The sequence below is a fragment of the Maylandia zebra genome, linkage group LG3, assembly GCF_041146795.1.
Source record: "Maylandia zebra isolate NMK-2024a linkage group LG3, Mzebra_GT3a, whole genome shotgun sequence".
NCBI classification, from domain to species: Eukaryota; Metazoa; Chordata; class Actinopteri; order Cichliformes; family Cichlidae; genus Maylandia; species Maylandia zebra.
In genome coordinates, this window is record NC_135169.1 from 46967661 (window position 1) to 46982457 (window position 14797).

At 41.2% G+C, this 14797-nt stretch overlaps 1 pseudogene across 1 annotated transcript; it reads left to right on the plus strand.

Annotated features, from left to right (window-relative positions):
- Positions 1-270: 270 nt before the first annotated feature.
- LOC106676849 (NXPE family member 3-like) lies at positions 271-4812 on the plus strand (annotated as a pseudogene). The gene is made up of 5 exons (XR_013097335.1): positions 271-675; positions 907-1199; positions 1764-1834; positions 2897-3103; positions 3181-4812. The product of XR_013097335.1 is annotated as an NXPE family member 3-like (transcript).
- Positions 4813-14797: the final 9985 nt, after the last annotated feature.

The following is a 14797-nucleotide window of genomic DNA, read 5'->3' on the forward strand; positions in this document are numbered from 1 at the left end:
AATCAGTTATTTATGTTCAGTGATACATTTATTCTATTAAATTACCAGCTGACAGGCAACATTATACATTTGCATTAATACAAGTAATACAATGAAAGCATGACACACTATTTCAAAAAGAATCTTTCATTATACTGTGCTAGGAACTAAAGATGAATAGCTGTATGATGTATACCTGGTTGAATGTCCTTTTGTCAATGTCATACTCTCTCCTTTTTCCAGTTTCAGATTAAAGTGAACACCACCTTCATCATTCCAAGACCTGCCACTGTCACTCCACCTGCTGACATGCATTATGACTTCTGCAAGTTAAAACCACTATCCACCAAGGAAGCTCTTGAAGAACAACGCCTATTAGATTCCATCGCTTGGCCTGAAACTCCATCTTTACCATCACCTCTTTCCCTGAACAGTACGAGTCACCCAGCCCACAGTGCCTTCACCATTCTCCCAAGGTGGGGAGGGGGACAGTGGCACATAGGAGACAAACTTGAGGTTATGATTCAAATGCACGATTTCCAGGGACACTTGAAGAGGTCTGGGGGAGATGTCTTACTTGCCCGGCTGCATAACATAGCCCTTGGTGCTGGTGTGGCAGGGCAAGTGTTAGATCATCTTAATGGCTCCTACTCTGCTATATTCACTTTACTTTGGGAAGGAAACGCCCAGGTTCAGGTGACACTTACTACGTTAACTATTATTGCTTGTTTGCTTTTGAAGCTAACATCAAGTGGTCACATCACAAGATTCACTTTGTGGCACTTCACATTAGCTTCATTTTTCATCTGCAGACCATTTGCCAGTCTATGATAAATCTTGATTTCACTTGATTGTTCTATTGGTGACAAGTGCAGTCTATAAAACAAACGGAGCAGGTTACAAAATTCTAATTATTTGTCCTACTAGGTGATACTGGTTCACCCCAGTGAGGCAGTCACAGAGCTGAGAAGGCTGAACACAGAACATCCTGACAGGGTTTTCTTCAAGAGCCAGTTCCAGTTAGGCTCAGTCACTGAAACTACCACTTGTAATGTATGTCTACGTCCAACCCAGCAGCCTGTGTGCAACTACACTGACCTCCATACAAATGAGCCATGGTTCTGCTACAAGCCAAAAAGTCTAAGCTGTGATACCAGGATCAGCAACTTCAAGGAAGGATATAAACAAAACATTAGCACCATGGAGAAGCTCTTTCAGAGGTGAGCATTTTCTATATGCCAAAGGTGGTAAATCTCTGGAGTTTTATGTATGAAGAGGCAGAACTAAAATTAATCAATTAGAATCAAAGTAAAACAATTTTATTACAGCCCTACTGATGTATTAGCAGGCAGCTATCAATTATTTAGCTATCTGATATTATCATCAGTATTGGCATTTCTGATGGCTAATAGGTGAAATTTTAAATAGTGAAGTTATGAGTATTTATGTGGCACCAGAGAGACTGCAACTTCCCTATTGACAACATGCATTTGCAATGCAACAAACTACAGCCAGAGGAAGTGAGCAGAGTTGGGAAAAGCATAAATGAGTAACTCACGATTTGTTGTGACAGTGAAAGAAGTTTACTTTTAAACTGTATTGTGATGTTCTTTTTATGTTAATGTGCCTGAAGGGGGGGGGGGGGGGGGGGGGGGGTCACCAGCTGATGTGTCAAACCCAAGTGTTTTTGCTGACTGCTGTGTTTGATTCAATTCTAGTTTAGAAAACATAAAATTTCTCTGCCATTTTTGTTAAAATATTTCAATATGTGTTCTTTCCCTAAGTGGTGTCAATCTGAAAGTCGCTATTCCTCCTTCAGGAGTGGCGAGTGTCAACGTTTTGCCCAAACAGAACGGTAAAGCCTGATTCTTTACTATTGGTGTCTCTAACAAAAAAAAACAAAAAAAACTGAAAGGACTAAGTGAAGTACTTACAGTAATTAACTAAAACACTATGGATGTTGCACTAATTGCAAGCAGTTTATTATTCATTTAATATTCTATTATCTCCTAAAATAATGAAGTCTATTATGAAAATACAAGATATGGAATAGGCCAGTAAAAATTAAACCCCTTCCCAGATTTGAATTAGGCTGATCTTCCTTTGTATTTTGTAAGATTACCTTCAGCTTGCTTTCAGTAATATTGTTTGGCATAGATAGCTCCCTTTAAGTCTCATTCAGTTCTCTTGGATTTGTCTTTGAAGTGACTTCCGGATTTCCCTCGCTTAGTCAAACAGTGGTTGTTCAACTTGAGTTTTAAGTAACTTGACATAAGTCAAAATTAGGCAAGTATAGGGATTGTGGTCATTAAAGTTGTGTCTCTGTGGACAAAAATCTTCTACTTTTTCAATGTGCTCTGTTCCAGCACATGTTGGCACACTGGTAGGCACCACAGTTCTGGTTGTCCCCTGAACATTCTCCCTAAGTTGTCTCACAAGGTTATGCACAAAACCAGAGGGTTAATCTCCTGAGTTGCGGCTGGAATCCTAGCTCTCATTACTAGCATCGGTCCTCTGCACAAAATTAAAAAATTAAAATTAAAATAAATTCAAGACATAACCACTTCTTTTCATTTTGCACACATTCAGGACATTAAAAAAAATCACAGAGCATAGTGATAAAGCTTCCTGAAAGTTACCCACACTTAGCAGCAGTAGTGGTAAAAGTGCTTGGAAATTCTTCAATGGATAATAGACCACATTAAAATCTAGTTAGGTTTAGGACCACTGTGGGCTGCTCCCTATAATGTCTTAATCACACATCAGATATAAAATCTGAATAGAGAAATATCTTTAACTTTAGCAGTGTAAAAATGTGTTCTCTCTGTAGTGATTGTATCATTGTATCATCTGATGTTTACCATGTGTGTATAATAAATACACTAATATACAATTGTTTGTTTGTTTTATTGGTCAGGTGAGTCAGAGGTGCCTAGCAGCAGAGTGGGGTCTGGACCCTCTGGCTATTACTTTCAAGGTGTGTGGAGAAGACTAGGTGTGACCCCAATTCATCAGTTCAACTCTTCCTCAGCCATCACTCAGTGTCTAAAAGGAAAAACCGTTCATATGTATGGAGATTCCACCATGAGGTAGTGGTTTGAGTACCTTGATGCAGCACTACCAGGTAGCAGATCTACTAAACCTTTCTGGCATCGACTGATTTATTGCTGCTTAACTTATTCCCTGTGTAATCCTTTTTAGATCTAAAGGCATTTAACATGCATAGCCAGAAAACAATTGGACCTTTGATGTCCCTGGACTACAAAAACAACATTTTGGTGACATACCGCACCCACGGTCCTCCTCTACGATCCGTCAGTGTCCCAGCCATTGAGCTGCATTATATTGCCAATGAGCTCGACGAGGTGCCTGGAGGCAGGGACACGGTCATAGTACTTGGTATCTGGGCACACTTTGGCACTTTCCCTATTGAGTTCTTTATCCGCCGGCTGCAGACCATCCGCAGAGCGATGGTCCGGCTGCTGTCCAGGGCTCCAGACACACTGATTGTCATTCGGACTGGAAACCCCAAAAGTTTGAAGACCTTCCTTCATGCATCTACTAACAGTGATTGGTACTCATTACAGCAGGACAAGGTGCTCAGGGATATGTTCAAAGAACTGAATGTCCATCTAGTGGATGCCTGGGAGATGGTTGTGGCCCACCATCTGCCACATGAGCTCCACCCACAACCTTCAATTATCAAGAACATGATTAATGTTCTTTTGTCCTACATATGTCCTCAAAAGGGTGGATAGATGTGTTTATTTTGGCAGTCCATGCACAATTTTAAACTAAACTATAAAAAATCCAAAAGTAACTTTTCAAAAATTGCAAAAACTAATCTTCAGTCTAGGCCTCAATGATATGAGTGTTTTTCAAGCTGAAATTTTCAAGGCCAATTTTAGCCTTCACGAAGGTATTTTTTTTTAAAAAGATCCTAATGACTCATCTGAAGTATCATCTTGATCAATATAGAATAATGTCCTTGCCTAGTTTCTTAACCCCTACAATCCTGCCTGGGAGCTTTTGCAATCAGAATCATGATCTAAGAGCACTGTTGTGCCAAGCATATTCACTTTTCTAAAACAAGCTCAAACTCTCAATAGACTTCTCTTGTTCATGTCATTTTTGTATCTGTTTATTTTGATTAGAATAAGACTTAAAATTTTGTACTATCTGAGGTAGTGATGCCTTTGTATTCGCCACAAATATGGACAATATCTGGTAGAATGTGCTCCAGATCTTTAACCGATATATTTTTGAGGCAGAAGGAAATTCGACCATATCACTCTGGTTTTAGCTTGTCTACATCGGCTTCCAATTGAATTTAGGATTCGTTTTAAAGTCCTTTTATTGGTTTTTAAATCTCTAAAGGGTGTGGCACCTGTTTATTTGTCTGATTTGTTGAAGCCCCATGTCCCCATGCGTACGCTTTGGTCAGCTGAGAAACTGTGGCTTTCTGTCCCTAAGTCACAGATGAAACTTAGAGGAGACTGAGCATTCTCTGTAGCAGCTCCGATGCTTTGGAATAGCCTTCCTCTCCATATTAGACAAGCTACATTAGTGCTAGTTTTTAAGTCTAGATTAAAAACCTATTTTTATTCTTACTCTGTGGGTACCTGACATTTTTATGAATGTTATTGCTATAGTATGTTGACACGTCTTCCGAGGAGGAAGCAGAGTCTGGGGATGAGGGGAATGACCCGCCAATTTCCGGGGGCGAGGTCACTGAGGCAGTTAAACAACTCCTTGGTGGCAGAGCCCCTGGTGTTGATGAGGTCCGCCCCGAGTTCCTGAAGGCTCTGGACGTTGTAGGGCTGTCCTGGTTGACACGCCTCTGCAATGTTGCGTGGAGATCAGGGGCAGTACCTGTGGACTGGCAGACCGGGGTGGTGGTCCCCATCTTTAAGAAGGGGGACCGGAGGGTGTGTTCCAACTACAGGGGGATCACACTCCTCAGCCTCCCTGGGAAAGTCTATGCCAGGGTGCTGGAAAGGAGAGTTCGTCCGCTAGTCGAACCTCGGATACAGGAGGAACAATGCGGTTTTCGTCCTGGTCGCGGAACACTGGACCAGCTCTTTATCCTCTCCAGGATACTTGAGGGTGCATGGGAGTTTGCCCAACCAGTCTACATGTGTTTTGTGGACTTGGAGAAGGCATTCGACCGTGTCCCTCGGGGTGTCCTGTGGGAGGTGTTGCAGGAATATGGGGTGTCTGGCCCATTGCTACGGGCCATTCGATCCCTATACAACCGTTGCAAGAGCTTGGTTCGCATTGCCGGCAATAAGTCGGACTCGTTCCCAGTGGGTGATGGGCTCCGCCAGGGCTGCCCTTTGTCTCCGGTTCTGTTCATAATTTTTATGGACAGGATTTCTAGGCGCAGCCAAGTGGCGGAGGGCTTTCGCTTTGGTGGCCTCAGAATCTCATCTCTGATTTTTGCAGATGATGTGGTTCTGTTGGCTCCATCGGGTGAGGGCCTCCAGCTCGCACTGGAACGGTTCGCAGCCGAGTGTGAAGCAGCGGGAATGAGGATCAGCACCTCCAAATCTGAGGCCATGGTTCTCAGCCGGAAAAGGGTGGAGTGCCCACTCCGGGTCGGGGATGAGTTCCTGCCCCAAGTGGAGGAGTTCAAGTATCTCGGGGTCTTGTTCGCGAGTGATGGGAGAAGGGATCCGGAGATCGACAGACGGATTGGGGCTGCGGCTGCAGTAATGCGGACGCTGCACCGGTCCGTCGTGGTGAAGAGGGAGCTGAGTGTAAAAGCGAAGCTCTCAATTTACCGGTCGATCTACGTCCCTACCCTCACCTATGGCCACGAGCTGTGGGTAGTGACCGAAAGAACGAGATCGCGGATACAAGCGGCAGAAATGAGCTTCCTCCGAAGGGTGGCTGGCCTCTCCCTTAGAGATAGGGTGAGAAGTTCGGCCATCCGGGAGGGGCTCAGAGTAGAGCAGCTGCTGCTCCACATCGAAAGGAGCCAGCTGAGGTGGTTCGGGCATCTGACAAGGATGCCCCCTGGGCGCCTCCTGGGTGAGGTGTTCCAGGCATGTCCCACCGGGAGGAGGCCCCGGGGCAGACCCAGGACACGCTGGAGAGATTATATCTCTCGGCTGGCCTGGGAACGCCTTGGTGTTCCCCCGGATAAGCTGGAGGAGGTGGCTGGGGAGAGGGAGGTCTGGGCCTCTTTGCTTAGGCTGCTGCCCCCGCGACCCGGCTCCGGATAAAGCGGATGAAGATGGATGGATGGATGGTTATTGCTATGTCTGGTTTCTGCTATTTTATTACTATAAATATTTGTATTGTACAGCACTTTGGTCTACCAGGTGTGTTTTTAAAGTACTATGTAAATAAACGATAATGATGATGATAATGGTGATGAGTGGCGCCCAGGTTAGTCTGTCCTCTGGTTATCATTCCCAGACTAATGGCCAGACGGAGTGGCTTAACCAAGTGCTGGAAACCACCCTGCCTGGCGTCCATTAAATAAAACACCTGGAGTACACACCATTCCTAGGTCAAGTACACTCATAATAATCACATTTAATCAGCCACTGGGATGTTGCGATTAGAGGCTCGTCTGAGCTGCCAGCCCCCTCTGTTTCTGGCAACTGTCTTCCTTCAAGTCTTCCGGATGGAAGAGGAGTAAACAGTTGGTTGGAGGGGTCATGCAGGTTAGCCATGATGCTAGTGTCTTTATGAATGCAGCGTGAGGTGTAAATATCCTGTAGACTGGGTAGAGAGCTGCCAATACTAGCAGCAGCCAGTAAGTTAAACTTTAACAGTATCCATATTGATTAATTGATTATTTGATTGATAATACTTTATTTATCCCAAGGGAAATTGGTTTAATTGTTTATTAATGAATTATGGGTTTTCAGCCAAAGAGTTTGTTCTTTAATTACAACTTACATAATTTCTATTCATATTAACAGCACCTTCTAGTGGCCATAGTTACTGTATAACACAGGAAGAAGTCAGTCATCATGATAAAGTTTCAAAGAAATAATTAACATTTGACACAGGAAACCATGTTTTGACAACCTATACACACCTCTACACACATTTCTTGTCTATTTTACACTATTTTTTTTTCATTATCTGAGTTTATTTAGCAAGTCTTTTGAGCATGGAAATGAACTGGATCTTTTTTAACAAGATGTTTTTATGTCGCTGCTTTTTTAACCTTGAGAAACTGAAGAAAATATCATTTGTATGTCATGTGGGTAAAAGTGTAGTATCGGTGGCTTTTCCTGGTAGCGTTTTTGTTGTCGTTTGAGAAAAACACCCTCCTCTTTTTATTGAAAGACCCCCCTTCCTGGGTCTCACATAATTCCAGACATTGCAAAGCTTCAGTCGTGTGTGCAGTGATTAACTTCAACTTGATAACAGCTTTGTCTCTTAAGACAGTCTCTGCAGCCTGTGTATGTGCTGACATATTTTTTATATTTTAACCTAGCTTTAATTAAGACTTAATTTAATTCATTCATTAATTCTGAATGTATGGCATTTTCTTGTTTAAAAACGCATTTAATTTGATTCAGTGGGTCTCAGACTGTGGAGGTCGTTCCAGAAGAAATCATGCTGCAGCGCTCCAACATCCAGTTCCATAACATTCTGGTTCACTGGTACAGCTGGATCAGACTCATGTTTACTCCTGGTAAAAGTAGTGAATGGTGCGAAGGATTTCAATAAGGGGATCACCTGAAATGACTTTCAGCTTCTCATCCATCTTCTGCCTAATCAAACACGTGGATGTGTTTGACTCTGGAATGTATTTCTATGGATTTTATGCAGATGTCCAGGTTTTGCTTTGTTTTGAGTGATACACTTAAATATTAAAGGTACGGCATCAATGATATAGTGCGACTAGCTCTTTAACGCGTTTGCACCGTCCAGCCGCACAGACGGTGTCACGATCCTGGGTTTTAGTTCATTTTGATGTTTATAGTATGTTTAAGCTCATTAGGTCTCCTATGTTCATTTGCTTATTAGTTCCCCCTTGTGTTTCCAACCCATGTTAAGTCTCCCCTGCTCTTCATGTGTTTCATGTCTGTGTCTTACGTTGTCAAGTTCTGGTTGTCATGTCTGCGTCTCATTATGTTTCCTATTTTATTTTGAAGAGATCTTGTGTTTTTATATTATGGTTTATGTTTTGAGACCTTTGTACTGTTTCTTGTTTCCCTAGGTCTGTTATGGTTATCATAGGTTTAGTTCTTTGGCTTTGTCATATGGCTTCCCTGTGTTCCATGTTATGTCCACTGTGACGTTTTTGTACCATGTTTCAGGTTCCTATGTTCTGTCTCCCCAGTTGCTGTTAAGTTTGAATGTTTAGAATTCAGTCAGTGTGTTTCCTGTTTTACTTTGAAGGTCCATGTCTCATGTGAGTGTTTCCTGTTTTGCTTCCCTTGTCTCGTCCAGCCTGATTACTCCCAGCTGTGCTCTCCTTCTGTGTCTCATTCCCTCGTTATCCCTCTGTGTATTTAAGCTCTGTGTTTCTCTTTGTCAGTGTCGTAGTCTCCCTCATGCTGTGTGTTTCTACCTGTAGCTCCCTGTGTGTTTTGTTAGTCTTCCCAGTTTAGATTTTTGTAGAGTTTTTGTGTTCAGCAATAAAAGCTGCCCTTTTGAGTTCAATCCTGTCTCCAGTGAGTTTGCGTTTGGGTCCAATCCCTGCCTGCCACACAGCTGAAACATGACAGACGGGGAGATACTCGCTAACGGAGATTTGCCGCGTTAATGCAGTTATGGCGTCAACTTTATTCTACCGAGATTAATGCTGACAGCACTAATGAAAAGGACTAATAAATAATGAAGCCACAACATGAATCTTTCTAATACGGTTATGTGGTCTGGGTGTGATTTAAAACGAGTGTTTTCATCAGAATATATATCTCTTAATTTCACCGGATACTTTGAGATTTAAGTTTTTAAATTGTCTCTATTGTATCCTGACACATTTGTTTATATGAAAAATACAAAAGATGCAGCTTTTTTTTTTCTGTCCATGTTCTTATAAACATTTCAGCCAGCACCTGGTGAGGGATTTTAATTCAATTCGATTTAATTCAAATTTATTTATATAGCGCCAAATCACAAAAGAAGTCGCTTCAAGGCAAGATAGACCCTGAAATAATACATACAAAGAAAAAAAACAACAATCATTTAACCCCGATGAGCAAACACTTTGGCTGCAGTGGGAAGGAAAAACTCCCTTTTAACGGGAAGAAACCTGCAGCAGAACCAGGCTCAGAGCAGCAATCTGAACTATTTGGATGCAGGAATTACAGTCGAGGATGAGTTGACTAACAAGTGCCTCATCACAAGAAGTGTGGCTGATCAGTAGGCCAGATCTCTGCTAACACATTGTGTGAATAATGAAAGTGACTATCATAATCCTTGATCACTGTTAGCAGTCAGCATAAAAACTGCTTTGTAACACCCCCACCCCTACCCCTTTAATAAAGAAATTGTGTTTCATTTTCTTTTAAATTGTCTTACAGTTGTTTTTAACCTGACACAAATGAGTGAACGCACACGCGTGCTTAAAACAGCAAGTATCAGTATAGATTTCTCATTTGTTGTCAACCTTTTTCTTGCCTAAAAGCTGTGATGTGGTCATGATGTTGTGGTAAAAGCTGCATCTTTTGCTTTATGGTGCTCTTTTCCCCTTTTTTTTCCCCTTTTCTTTATGAATCATTTGACAGTTTGTGTGTTGAGCAAAGCTAATGTAAAAACCGCGCATGACTAAAGTCAGAAATGTGCATAGTTAAAATGAAAGCGAAAAAGACTTAAGGTCTGTTTCATGCATCAAAAAGAATAATGCATTACATATTTTGTCATATGCTTCAGAGTTTGAATGTACTGGTTTCCAGGATTTATAATTAGTTATGCCACCACTGGACTTCAAAGGTGGAGGCCTGTAGGTGGAGCAAAAGTTTAGACTTTTTTTAAGACCAGCAGCTGATCCACCTCATCTGCTGTTGTGGTTTTTCTTAATGATGTTCTGTTCTTATTTTTGCATTTTACATGATGAGCAAGGAAGTCATAAAAGCAAGTTGTAAGTCAAAAGTAAGAGTTTGATGTGAGTTTGCAGCAGTGGCAAAGTGAGTGTCTAACAGGAAGAGGCAACCCTGTGTGGTTTGAACACAAATGGAGTGAAGAGAATGAGGCCTGTAAGAGCAAAAGCCAAACCTACAAGGAAGCAGTAAAAACCAGCTGAAAAAACATGTTCTCAAGAATAGCAACAAACAGCTTTATCTGACTTAATCCACTGCCAGCCCTCAGAACTCCATTGTGGACTGTGCTGCTGTTTAAAAGAGGAATGATATGATTTCTTTGTGGCTACCCAGTTAAAGGAACAATCCAAAGTAAATCTGAGCCAGTGTTTGATAAAAGTGAGAGCATATAATTATTAATCAGACCCTCCCTCTCTAAAGCCTAAGATAAGACATATAAAATTCAAAACAGTCAACTTTGAATTATATATTTTTAATTACGTTTTGCTGTTGATCCCTAAAACTAAGTGAAAAGGCTCCATAATTGTATCATTAAGAATGAATTCTTGCAGCTCCATGTTGTAACATCAGTCACAATCAATGCAAATTTTTCACATGCTGCTGTTGTAGCAGTTGTAATATTTATCATTTTTGGAATTGGAGAACTTGAATTGAACAAAATATACAGACTGCCCTGAGGGCCCGATGTCCTGTAGTGGACCCTCTGATCACTGCCTTTCACTGTGGAGCCCTATTGGCATTTTCCATAACAAATCCAAATCCATTAGAACACCTCTGGGACATTATGTTTCAGTCCATCCAACGGCATCAGGACGAACGTTCGACTGTCCAGGAGCTCAGTGATGCCTCAGTGATGGATACAATTGTGTGGGGGTCATACAAACAACCCTGTACCCTTTTCAGTTGTTGCGGTGAAAATTCGGCAAAATGAAGTGGGAGAAAAAATGCCCCATCATTGTATTTATTTGATTTTTTTTGGGATGTCTTCCATCACACAATGTGGCAGCCTTTCACTCCTAACATATTAACCAGTCCATATCAGTATAGATATCCAACACGATTTTTTTCCTGCACTTTCGCTCTCAAACTATACTGTCTAAAAATAATTTACAGAATCTGTGCTTTGATGAATTATGGCACAGTGGCTTTTGGACTAAAACTCTGGAGACCCTGAGCTAAATCTTGTGTTCGCTGCCACCAGTTCATGAAGCAGTTGAACTGCAGCTCAGAGTGGAACTTTGCCTTTACTCTGCTCTTTGTCAGAAAGCTGTTGTGGTACTTGTTACCCTGGCTTTTTTTAAAGGCCTTATAATATTTGAAAACTAAAACTTTTATTTGAAGAAAGAAGAATATGGGGCTGAAGTCTCCTTAGGGTGAAATGTGCGAACACTATTGTCACAGCTGCATAATCTACAGCTGTGAGTATGCACAGAATTTTAAAAAGATCAAATGAATGACACAAGCTTGCTGTTGCATTTTGACAGTTGTAACACTCGCACACAGTTGTGCACTGTCTGCATTAGTCAGATGTATATGTGTTAAAGTCTAACAGGTTTACAGTAACTTTACTCAACATGTATAAGCGTCCGTAAAACTTGTGAACTTGTGAAGTGCTTAAAGCAGCGTGAAACTTTTACAGCCTCATCTGAAACTGAATCACTCTGGTCCACACTGTGAATGTTCCAGCAGTTACAGAACAAAGGAAGGCTACAGCGGGTGCAGCTGCAGTCCATCTCCCCTGTGACATGCACTCCCCTCACAGTACATTCAGTTATTCCAACAATATATATTAGATTATAGTATCCATCCATTAGGCTTTTCAACAACTCTACACTCATGCATGAAATCCATTTTTATGTGTTCATTCTTAGAAGATCAAATACCTTGTTAACACAACAACTTGTGCTTGATGTTTTATACTTTCAGGTATTTTTCTCGTATTACTGACCACTATTCTCAAATATTGCTAACCTCATAACATCAACCAGGTATTCACTGAGAAAGAAATAGGTGTAAGGTTGACCGTACCTCTTTTTATGTGTTTTTATGTATGGAAATTTCATGTGTTTGACACTCAGATATACAGTAAACACACCCAAAACATAACCAAACCTTAAATGGATACCTGAAGATCTGGCTGATGTTAAGAAGTTAAAACTTTATTTATTGACACCTGCATCCAGTTTAGAATGTGTCGTTAACTGTGCATGTCTTTGGGCTGTGAGAGAAACTGGTCCTTATACAGTCTCGACTTTACTCAACTTCATTCACCCACTCATACAAGCACTTTTTTTCTATGCTTAAGTGCTTTCTGTTTAAACATTCACACACATTCATAATCTAATGGATGCATTAGAGGTCAATCTGGGGTTAGTATCTTGTCTAAGGATATTTAGAGCAGCCAGGGATTAAACCACCAACCTTCTGGTTGGTAGATGACCTTTATAGCTGCTGAGCTCCTGGAAGTAGAGATGGAAGAAACGAAAGTACTTGGAGAAAACTCAGTAAGCACAGGAGGTAGAAAGGTCCCACAAAGCTTTGAATATAGAACCTTCCTGTCACTCACAATGGGGTAGCTGTAGCTCATTTGGTAGAGCAGGTCACCTAATAATTACAAGGCTGGCGTTTCAATCCCTGTCTGCTCCAGTCTGCATGACAAATATCTTTGGCAGTTGCTCGCCAATCCATCCCATGGAGTGTGAATGCATGTTAATGCTAGAAAGCACTGAAAAGGGGCATAAAAATAACATAATAGCACATTTAGTGCTCAGCAGAGATGGGCAGTAACGCGTTACTTGTAATGCGTTACTGTAATCTGATTACTTTTTTCAAGTAACGAGTAAAGTAAGGGATTACTATTGCAAAAACAGTAATTAGATTACCGTTACTTTCCCGTAGGAACGCTGCGTTACTGTCATGAATCGCTGTGCGGCAGGCAGGAGTTGGACCCAAAATGCAGGACTCAGACTCAGGGGATGAACTCAGAATCACAGCTTTATTGGCTGGTCACAGAAAAACGAGCATACAAAGTAAACTAAGCTAAACTGGGAAACAATGGCCTAAATCTCACAGGGAGATCCACACAGCATGAGGGACAACGCGACACTGACTCAGAGAAACACAGGGTTTAAATACACTGGGGAGTAACGAGGGGAATGAGACACAGAAGGAGGGCACAGCTGGGAGAAATCAGGACTGACGAGACAAGCAAAGCAGGACACATTCACATAAGACACGGACCTTCAAAGTAAAACAGGAAGGATCACACAGAGACGCGAACTTGACAGTGGAGACAGCAACTAAGAAACACAGAGACATAAACCATAAGGCAGAGGACTCTAAGAACCGAGAGACACAGAGGGGAACTCAAACATGCAGACACAGACTTACACAGAACAGAGGGGACACAGAGCAACATGAAGGGCAAGGGATCGAAACTAGAAACCATAGAATAACTCACACAAGTACAATAATACAAACATCACAAAGAACTAAAAACGCTGGGTCAGGAGACCCAGGACCGTGACAGTTACTGCGTTACTAAAACCGTGATTTTTTTGCGAGAATGTCTCACGACAGTGACGTAAGCCAGGTAGTGACAACAGCTGTGTGCAGATCAACAATGGATCACATATCGATTGTGGGAGAGAGTATGAGCGTGCAGCGTTTAAAGCGTGGAAGTACTGACCTTATTTTGAGTTTGATTCCATAAAAAGTTACAAAAACATTAGCGTCCATCGTGCGTGGGAAGAAAACTTCTTTTTACAGCGAACAAAACCCCTAAACAAGCACCGAGTGCGCAACGACGTAATGGGAAATTCACAGAGAAGCTCGCGGATTCTTCAACTGACCGCAGCACACCTGCACCAGGGTAAACCTCCGCCTACTCTACTCCTGCTTTACAGGTGAAAATAGAGCAAAAGGACCGCTGAGTCTTTGACTTTATTTATTTTCTGCTGTGTTTTACTTGCATCTATTTGAAAGACTGAGTGTAAACACAAAAAATATTTTATTTTATGTGCTGGAATGTGCAGAAAATAGGTTTAAATGTTAAACTAATTTATTCAAGTCAGAGAATGTTGCATATAATTAAATTTTTGCTTGATGCATAAAGTTAAAAGATTAAAACTGATAAAACAAGTTAAAAAAAAGAGACTTTTCCATTTGATTACATTTTGTATGATGGATTATGCAGAAAAAGTAGAATTGGGCTGAAAGATCTATCGCTTTATCACCTCTTCAGGTTGTAAATCGTGTTTTTAAAAAGTAACTAAGTAATTAATTACTTTTGAAAATGAGTAATCAGTAAAGTAACGGGATTACTTTTTTGGGGAAGTAATCAGTAATTAGTTACTGATTACTTTTTTCAAGTAACTTGACCAACACTGGTGCTCAGAGATAGTAGAAAAACGCTATATAAGAACCAACCCATTTACCACAAGTGCTAAAATCTGAACCACCTAGCCGCTGAGATATGTAACATATATCGGGAGACATTAAATAAGGAGGCTGTAGTCACATCCAGAGTGTGCTTAAAAGAAAAATGGACTCTCACTATTCAATCTTAAACACATTTAATGACATAAATGATAAAAAATGACATGTGTTGCATGCAGTACCAGCAGTGTTAGAAAATGTATGAACGTGATGGCATGATGAACGTGTTGCGAATGCAAAACAAAACCAAAAGCACAAACGTATGCACAATTTGATATATGGGCAACTTCTTCACAATATACACTAGGACTGGGCAATATATCGAGTTTTTAAAAAATATCGATATATTTTTATACAAGACATAA